Source organism: Vigna unguiculata, chromosome 1, assembly GCF_037176805.1.
Source record: "Vigna unguiculata cultivar grain cowpea cultivar isolate G323 ecotype 2 chromosome 1, ASM3717680v1, whole genome shotgun sequence".
Classification (NCBI taxonomy): domain Eukaryota; kingdom Viridiplantae; phylum Streptophyta; class Magnoliopsida; order Fabales; family Fabaceae; genus Vigna; species Vigna unguiculata.
The window spans coordinates 27,724,067-27,735,424 of NC_140792.1; positions in this window are offsets into that span (position 1 = coordinate 27,724,067).

The following is an 11,358-nucleotide window of genomic DNA, read 5'->3' on the forward strand; positions in this document are numbered from 1 at the left end:
TAATGGGTGTGGAAGGAAACAATTCTAAACTAAATGTCTATAACAATCAACCAACATTTATCGATAACAAAATACCTCACCAATACAACAACATCGCAATCTAACATAACCCAAATATAAAGGCAGCCATCAAGACACATGCCAAAAGAAATAGATGCATTTTCAAACTCCTAAATCAGTCACCAGCGCACCAGAATGTCAATAAAGGGCACCAAAACAAAAAATTCTCAATACCAAGAGACTTCTCGTAGTTATGGTTCAAAGCTTTGTCAAAAGAAGCAGTTTTATGGTCTTGCATCACTTCAAGGAATAAAAACAACTTTATTCATTAAACTTAATAGTCAATAAAATCACAATAAGTCCATATAATACAATATTAACTTACATTGATCAAATAATACATATAAGTAATTTGGGGCTAAGTTAGCCAATAACATGATTGCTTTGGCATCTTTTGTCATCAATATTCCCTTAGATCACTGTAGAATCTTTTGTCAAGCATAATACCAACAAGCTACAAAATAAATACAAATAATGAGCAACACGAAAATAATGTAAACCACAAAATAAGTACATAAAAGCATATAAGGAACTAACACAATACCCAAAATACAAACCACGAAAACCGCAAATACAATATTCAGAGCACAAATAGTGAAAACTATATAAATAATCGTTTATAAAATAGAAATTTATTACCTTGATATTTGAGTTCTTAATCTCCAAATAGTCCAGTAGACTTTAACTTCTATTTTCCAAACCTGAACAAAAACCCCCAAATACCAGGATATTAATTAAACTAAAACTTAATCCCACAGCTAAAATTCATAAAATTAATAGGTTCTAACATCTACTTTATAAACCGTAAACAATTGATTTAGTCTTGGATCAACTTCATAATAGGTTCTAATGGAGTTGTTAATGACTTGGATGATGAAAAATACAACTATTATGACAAATATATGTATCCAAAAGATCTACAAAACAGAGAGCAAGTATACAAACTTCATAAAATAAGAATAAGACAATAATAAAGGAAGGAACTTTTAATTGTATTATCCTATAAAACCTTCATTAAAAGAAAACAACCAAAAAACAAAGGTACTAGAAAACTAAAAACCCATACTATGAAAACTAAAACGAAGTTAAGAAGAACAACATAATAACAACCTAAAAAAAACTTCTTAAAGAACCATGAGACGAAAAGAATTTTGGTTGAAGAAGATCTAACCTTCAAATTGATACTGAAAAAAAAATAGTAGAAGAAGAAGAAGAAGAAGAACTAATGATCAACAACACCTAAACTTCAAAGTCATTGTGACCGAATAAAAAGATGAGGGGCTGAGAAAGTAATGGAAGATGAAGAAGAACTAATGTTCAAACAAATACACCATTGATAAACAAAAAATGTTAGTGGAAGAGGTAGCACCTAAACTTCAAAGTCGTGGTGACCGAATAAAAAGATGAGGGGCTGAGAAAGTAATGCAAGATGAAGAAGAACTAATGTTCAAACAAATACACCATTGATAGAAGAAGAAGACAGAGACGAAAAATGTTAGTGGAAGAGGTAGCGGGAAATTTAAGTAACTTGCACACCACCATTTGTTCGTCTACCAAATTTCGACATACATCTTTTGATGCGAATGCTTGGGTTCGTCCGAACCAAATGAAAAACAATGGAAGCAATTTGAGTCGAATCTAGATTGTAGTGATCCTGTGAAATTAATGTAGAGAAACATGTATGTCGACCGTCAATGGACCTGATTTCTCAATGATGTCTGATTTTACTATAACTAGCCCTCAAACACCATTGGCATCCATTGTTGTAATGGATGCATCGTGCAACGTAAAGATGGAGTTTCGATTCTAAAACTTTGAAGTTGTATCCATTAGTGATTTGATAATATTTTATTGCAGACATTATTGCCTCTTTTGAATCAAAGTGCATCTGTTTCCGCAGTTCGACTTCTCTATATGGATTGTAATTCATAGTAGGGACCGAAAGAATTTCTTGATCGTCTGGATTGTCTTCATAAAAATCATCAGAAGTAAACTCATCCACGATGTCTGGAATGGCAGGTTCGTCTTCGATTGGATTAGACGAAGAAGATCCTCTATAACTCCATGAACTCATTATGTTAATGTTGCTATGAAATGAGTTGTAAGAGATTTGAGATGTGAAGTGAGCGGTGTATGCATAGAAAATTTGGTAGAAGAACAAATGGTGGTGTATTTCAATATATAAGCACTTAAAAGCATGTTCACATAGCATTAATAACAAAGGAATATGAAGATCTAGAACCAAAATAGATGGAGCGGGATGCACAAAGAAAAAAAAAACCATGAAAACGTGCACCCATAGGATATTTTCTTCTAAAAACGTAGGGCCCCCACATGTTTTCTAATAGAAAACGTGCCCTCTTAGCGTTTTCTTTTTAAATGTTGCCCACGATTTCTGACTTCGACCAAAAAACGCACAGGGGTCACACGATTTCTTCATGAGAAAACATGTTTTGCCTAAAATCATAATTTTTAAAAAACTTGCCTATTCTTGTAATTATGCAGTGTGATTTGCCCAGTAAAAAAAAACCCAGCAAATTGACATAGCAATAAGATAGGAAAAAGATTAAGAGAAGGATAAAATTGTAAACTAAGTACAAAAAACCCGTTGTTTAGGACATGTATCAGTAAAATAAAGTGGATTAAAATATATTTTACCTAATGGTTCATTATATATATATATATATATATATATATATATATATATATATATATATATATATATATATATATATATATATTAGAATATAGCGGAGTTTGTTTGATAGAGAAGAAAGTTTCATCACTCTAATAAAGTAGAATCATCAAATTACATATGTTGAATAGCATTCTAGAACACTTTTATGATAGATTAAGTAAAAGATGTTTTGTGCTCCAAGGCATTCAACATTATTATTGCAACAAATTTATTTTTTAATTTTTCAGTTAGTATTATAATTATAGTTCAAAACTTCCAAAGTAAAAAAAGTATTTAAGATTACAAAAGTTAGAATTTGTAATTACATTTTTTTATTAGAAATTCTAAAAATGGTTTGTGAATTTTTTTAATTTACAGTTACAAATCTTGAAATTATTTTAATATATAAGGTGCTTTTCAAAATTATATAATCTAAAATTTATACCATTTTAATTAGTTTTTTTTTTCTGTACTACACTTCATCTAAAAAAATAAAAAATAAAACATCCTTTCTTATTCTATTATATTATTGTTATGTTGTTGCTGTCATCGTACTGTGCTATCATTGCTGCATAATGGAAAAAAGTAAAAATAAAAAAGCTCTTTCTGAAAAAAGAAACTCATTTCAAAAATATCATTCTATAATAAGAAATGATCTTTTGACTCTTCCTTCTCTTACTCAATTTTTACTCCATTATGTGTGAATGCGTATTTTCACTTTTTGTATTATGCACCAACACATTTGCTTGTACTTAAGTTGTAACGGTTATTCACTTTCTATACACTGCATCACTCAACCTTCCATTATATTTCTTTTAAATTTTTAATTATTTTATTTTTCAATTTTGTTTCAATTTTTCTTAAATAATATTGATAAAATTTAATGACTTTTATGATAATTATCAAACTAAAACTCCACCACATCCGTGTATATACGTTTTGAGTTTATTAAATATTACTTTTACATTTTAAATAATATTTTACGATTATGTTTTTCATTATTTTTTTAAAATACTTTTTGTATTACTTCGAAATCTCTTTTACTAATTTGTAAAACAAAATCATTTAATTATTGTATTATATTTAAGGTTAAAATCTCTTACGGATAGTGTTTTTATTCCAAAAACTTAATTAGATTTTCGGGATTTAAGTCATCTTAATTGGATTTTTATTTTCGAAAATATGTGTCAATTAGGCCATTTCAATTAGTATTTTGCTAATAGAGTTAAATTTGTATGTCAGCTCATGTTTTTTTTTTAAATTTTTTAATTTTTATTAATATTAAAAAATTGGTATATCTCAAAACACCATTGTGCCACATGATGATATAATAAATTTATTTGAAATATAAATTTTTTGGAATATATATTTTAAATAAATTTAAATTTATAATTTTAAAACAAAATTTAAAATTAATTGGTTGTTGATGTTGTCATGCATAAATGGGGACCTACATCAAATTAAGTGGGGAACTGCGTTATATTTTTTGAACAAATTTTTCAACTTTGACTAGTCAAAGATTTTTGACAGCACACCTCCACTATTTTTCGTTTCTTTCAAACTTGAACTTTAACATAAACTAGGTTTTGACCCGTGCATTTTTTTTTTTTTTTTTTTACTTAGACATGATATTTACATATAATTATTTAAAGAATGAATGTTTGATTGTTAGATATCTTTATTATTTAATTATTATTTTAGTATTAATTTATTATTTTGAAAATAAAATATAAAATATCTTTGTATCAGCTAATGCAGAATGTCTTTTCGGATGTCAGAATAAAATTTTTGGATTGTGTAGAAATTTATTTGTGATGAGGTTATACATAGTGTGTAAAAGTATTTTTCAAGATTTATTGTGGAATTTTAAATATAATACTTAAGTTAAGAATTATGATAAAGTTAAAATTTTTGAATTTTGTGTATATTTTTATAATAGTAATCATTTAACTATAAATAAGTAGTATTTTTTATTATTGATTTCTGATTAATTTAGTAGATCATATTGATCTTAATAGTCATTTACAGTACTTTGTTGAATTATTTTTTATTAATAAGAATAACATTAATTGATGGGAAGGTAGAAGTTGAAGTGTTTAAATATTTTAGTATTTAGAATAATTTTAATTAGTTATTATTGTATGGTTAGAATTGAATTATTATTGTTTAGTAGAGCAATATTAAATAAAAAATGTGTTTGCTAAGGTATTATTGCACAAGTCGATTTTTTTTTTGTTTTCTTTTAAACTTAGATTAAGAAAATTATTATAATTATTATTAATTTTAAATAAATAATTTATTTCTATAATTATATTTAAGTGTTATAATTATTTATAATTATAGTTATATAAATATATAATATTTAAAAAATGTTAATAATTTTTTATTATACTAATAATAAGTTTACTATTAATATTAATAATACCAATATTAAAACAATATTGTTCTATGATTAAACTTTATAATTAAATTTTTGAATTATATATTATATTAAAATGAGATGCATATACACGAATCATTGTTAAAATAAAATGTAGGTATATTATGCATTATGGATCCGTACAAAATAAAAATACAGAACCATTAAAATTTGTTAACAAAAACATAGACCTCAAAACTTAAATAAATATTTAAAAATAATTGGTCATATAGAACGATTAATCAATATATATTTAAAAGATTTACAATAACATGAAATCTGTACACAAACTATAGCTAAAATAAAATGTAGTCATATGATTAGTTATAGATCCCACAAAAAACAACAATATTAATAAAAATAAAAATATTATTAGTATTATTATTACTACTAATAAGAATAATAATAATGAAAAATATTAACAATAATATTAATAATAAAAATAATAATAATACTAAATATTCAATAATCTATAACAAAGAGGATTATCTCTTTTGTGTCCATATTTTATAATGTTAATTCTACCCTTTACAATATAATTATTTATTATTATTTTTTAAAATTAATGGTTATTTTTACCTATTTTCTATAAAAATGTTTATCTTTTCTTCTTCTTTTTTTATTCATCAACAATTAATTTCTCTATTCATTTCACTTTATCTTTAAATTTCTCTATTCATTTTAATTTATTTTTAAATTTTTCTATTCATTTCACTTTATTTTTAATAAATATAAATTTATTTTATATATTAATTTAATAACATTACACTATTATCACCTACTAACATACTACCATTCATATTTAAAAGAAAAGATGTGTAGTACTTGTGTGTACACTAATATTAATAATAGTAGTAATATTAATATTAATTCAAATAATAATAATAACAATAATGGTGGTAGAATAGTGTAACAATATTGTAGATCATGGATCCCACACAATAATAATAATAATAATAATAATAATAATAATAATAATAATAATAATAATAATAAAAGTATTAATAATAACAATAATAATTTTATTATTATTAATACTAAGAATAATGCAAAATAATAATAAAATAACAGTAACATTAATAATAATACAAAATATTTATTAATATTAATAAAAATAATAGTAATATTAATTTAAATAATAATAATAATAGTAATAGAATAGTGTAGGCATATTTTTTATCATGAATCTCATACACAATGTTCAAAATAATAATAATTATGATTATTATAGTAATAATAATAATAAATAGTTATTAATACTAATCATATTAATATTAATAATAATAGTAATATATTATTAGTTAGGTGTAGTAAAACAATATTGTTGTATAATTAAAATTTATAATTAAACTTTTGAACTATATATTAAATTAAAAGAAAATATGTATGCACATATCATTGTTAAAATAAAACGTAGATATATTATGCATTATAATTTGGTACAAAACAAAAATAAAAGATGAAGTTTATGTTAAATTTTGTTAAACAGAACCATAGATATAAAAGCTTAAACCAATATTTAAAATAAATTAGCCATATTAAATCATAAAATATGAAGTTAATTAACATAAATTATTTTAATTAAAAGTTGTAACATCCCGTTTTCATAGTTTTTATGCTATTAAATAAAACATTAAATTTTAATAATTCAGAAGCAGGTGATAGTAATAGGCCAGTATAAAGTAACGATACAGTCATCCTCAAAATAACTATACATATACTGCCTATACTAAACAAAAGGGGGTTACAAAACACCCTAAGCATCTAAGAGGAACAACAAATAACAACTATTGCTGGAAACGTCCCAAAACCCACTCAACTCCTGTCCAGGAGGGGTATATCCTCACCTGCACCTATATCTGCTCACGCCATTCAATAAGGACGATCATTGCAAAAATAGAAGACATATAGAACACACAACATGCAAGAAGGGTAAGCTAACTTAAATCAAGGATAAATCATGAAATTTTGATAGTTAAGCATTAATCAGAGTTGATCACACAATTATCAGAATCATCCACATCACCACAACCATAACACAATATCACCAGTCTAGACTCAATATCCGGATTATATAAGTGACATTGGAGCTCTCGGTAGCTTGCACTTGTGACGGTTCCCAAACTCTGCAGAGTTTTGGGCACAAGGGGTATTCACCCAACTACTCCCAAGGTAAGTCTCCTTCACGTCTATGACGGATCGGGTCCATAGACTAGGACCTCCTACTACTCCCCCCGACATAATCCATTATATTCTACATGAGTCTTAATGGTTATTAGGAGCGTCAATATGCCACCAATATGAGTCCTCATGTCCTTACATTTACTAAAACCATTTTCCTTAGAATTTCCCTTGAAATCCTAACTCCAACACATACTCATACAGACCAATTCCACACAATTTCATCATACTGACTATCATGCATAAGAATCACATACCAGACTAACCATTATCACATTAATTCAATTAATACAGCTGTAATTAATCAAAAACAGGGAAGAAACTCAATTTCTGCAATGAATCTTGCTCAAGCTAGAGGGTCTCGCCTAAGCTAGAGAGTTGTCTCGCTTAGGCGAGTTGCTCTCGCCTGGGCGAGACTTCTTACAGTGGCAATTCAATAATCCTAGGCGAACTCTCGCTCAGGCCAAGCTGGCTCGCCTAGACGAGGAGTTCTCTCGCTCAAGCGACTCCAGCTCGCCTAGGCGAGACTTCGCACAGTGACAAAGGCAAACTTCTGGTATTTTTGCTCAGGCGAGAGCTGCTCACCTGGGCGAAATTTCCAGGATTTCTCATCTGTTCTTCACATGCAGACTCGCTCAACTTCATCCAACACTCAATTTCACACACAAGCAGTTCCAAACACAGATTAAACACATAATCAAGCAATTCTATCACTTATGAACACATTTCATACGAAAATTGGGCGAATAGTCAGCTTCCCTTACCTTTTTGCCAAGAATTAGATTGGTGGAGTCAATGAATAACAAGGGAGCAGAATCCTTCCGTTTAACCTAGAAGAATCCATCATCAAGATAGGGAGAATGGAGAATAACGCGATCAGACCCATAATTCAAAGATTAGCTAGCGAATTCTAGCTGGAATTGAACCCAATTTAAAGATGAAACCTACCTAGGAGAGTGGAAGCTGAGGGAGGAAACTGTTGAGGGACATATTGGCTGGTTCTTCCAGAATCTGAATATGGAATAGGGAAACTGTGAGATGGCAGCAAACAGAGAAGAGAGGTTGGGAGAAGGTTGGGTTGCAGAGGAGTTGAGAGAGAAGTAATGTTTTTGTGTTTTAAGGGGAATTAAGAAAGAGGAGGTATCACAAAAGTCACCTCTATATATATATATATATATATATATATATATATATATATATATATATATATATAAAAGACAGTATGACATTTAAAAAAAGTTAGAATAACATGACATGTATATACACGAGTTATTGCTAAAATAAAATATAGATATAGTATGTATCATGGATCCCAGTACAGAACAACCACAACAACAACAACAATAATAATAATAATAATAATAATAATAATAATTATTATTATTATTATAATTATTATAATAATAATAATAATAATAATAATAATAATAATAATAATAATTATTATTATTATTATTATTATTATTATTATTATTATTATTATTATTATTATTACAGTAATATAATAGGATAAATATATTTGTGCATTACGCATCTCGTAAAAATTAATAATAATAATAGTATGAAAAATTAAAATAATTAATTACAAGTATTTTTTGTAACAAAATAATTAAAAAAATAATATTTTTTATACCAACCTTTTAAATGTGAATAATAAAGTGTAATAAATGTTTATAATTTTCAATAAATATAAATTCAATAAATGTTTATATTTTTTATACCAAAAACTAAGATTTATTTAGCATTTCAACCATAAATCACAACTAATCCATAAACCATAATAAAAAAACCATGATAGTAGTTCAAGAAAATGGGTTAAAAGAACATTTAACCTTATAATCTCAGTTTGTCAACTGCAAATGCTTCAATGGCGAATGTCTGAACTTATTTTTGTAGCTTGTGATTTGTAAACCCTTCAAAATTGTGAGTATATACCACATACCAACTAAAATTGACAATAAAAATTAAAAACATAAGAAAAATTAAGTAAATAAAACCTCAAATGCTAAAAAAATACCTTTTTGCTAACACCATACCATTGCATTATTCTTGGATGTATAAAGCCCTACACTTAAACGTAACAAAAAAAAACTTACAAAATGTGACAAACGCACAACGACATATGTAAAATAGGAGCAAAAGAAGGATGTGGAATAATAGATTAAAACCCTAAAAAATATACCAACAAAATCCAAACAAAACCACAAACCCTAAGACGGTAAACACCAAGTAAAACTATCATAAAAAATGTAAACACCAAGTAAAACCACAATCGAAAAACCATAATAAAAAAGCAACTAAACCATGATAATGTTGGAAGAAATGGGGTTAAGAAACATCCAACCGTTTCGTGACCTCTAAATCCTTCAATGGAAACCTCATAACTTTTAGGGAGTACAGAGTGTTGTTCATCAAGTCTTTCATACAGGGTATGGTAGAGAAGAAAAAAAAGGGGAAATACAGAACCACAAAACAAAGAGAAGAAATAACGGGGAAAGGAGAGCCCCTTTTCTCAGACATTTGAAGTGCGAGCCCAATTACGTCTATCAGCTACAGTCTCTGCTTTTGATATTAAAGAACGCTGGAAAGACAAAGTTGTCATTAAAGATGCACATCTTCAAAACAAAAGCAGGGGTACATTAGTAAAGCAACAATGTCACCAATACAATGACGAAAAGACCATGAGTGAGGACAACTCTTCAAATAAAGATAATGGGTATAAACAGAACAATAAAAATGGAAATGACTAAAAACCCATCTATTTGGACAGCTGTCAAGAAATTAAGTATGAGTATTTGGGTAATATCTCTACCAGTATGTTTTCTTATAGTTATAGTAGATTAGTAAAGCAACAATGTCACCAATACAATGACGAAAAGACCATGAGTGAGGACAACTCTTCAAATAAAGATAATGGGTATAAACAGAACAATAAAAATGGAAATGACTAAAAACCCATCTATTTGGACAGCTGTCAAGAAATTAAGTATGAGTATTTGGGTAATATCTCTACCAGTTTGTTTTCTTATAGTTATAGTAAAAGTACCATAGTACTATTTATTTTGCCTTGGCTAGTAATTACCAAAAAATGAACTCGTTTCTATTGTCATGCATAAGTGGGGACTAGAGTGTAATTAAGTGAGGAGTTGCAGTAAACTTTTTGAACAAGTTTTTCAGTTATGGGTTAAGATACACTAGACTTTTTGAACAAGTTTTTCAATTTTAGGTTGGCATACATTTTTTACAACACAACTCTACTGTTTTTCGTTTCCATCAAAGTTGAGCTATAACATAGATCCACCATTTACTTGGATTTGGATCATTCATTACCAAAATGAACTAATTGCTTCTGTTATACATAAATGGGAACCTACATCAAATTAAGTGGGAGCTGCAGTAGATTTTTTGAACAAATTTTTCAACTTTGGCTTACTAAATCATTGTTGTTACCTAATATGTCATTATGTGTAGAGTTTCGTCCATCTGTATCTTCCTAAGAATATATGGACAAGTAGTGATGAAAACATGTGAACAAAGTTTTTTTTTTTCTAATATGTGTAATTAAGTTATTAATTTAAATATAACACAATAGTTAAATGATTTTATTTTAAAAACTAGTACAAAAGATAGTAATAAAAGAATATTTTAAAAAAATAATAAAAAAATATTATCAGATTGATTAAAATGTAAAATAATATTTAATGAACTCAAAACATAGATATAATCATGTGATAGAATTTTAATTCGATAGTTATCATAAAAAGTCGTTAAATATTATAACATGTTATTTAAGAAAAATTAAAATATAAGTGAAAAATAAAATAATTAAAGATTAAAAGGAAATAGAATGAGAGATTGAGTGATGCAGGTATAGAAAATATCAAAAGTTCAAGCAAAAGCATGTGTGCAAAGATAAAAAGTGAAAATACCTGCACTGCCACGTTAGTGAGTAAAAATGAAGCAAGAAAAAAGAGTAAAAATATCATTTCTCTTTCAAAAAACTTAATTTGAAAAATATTAT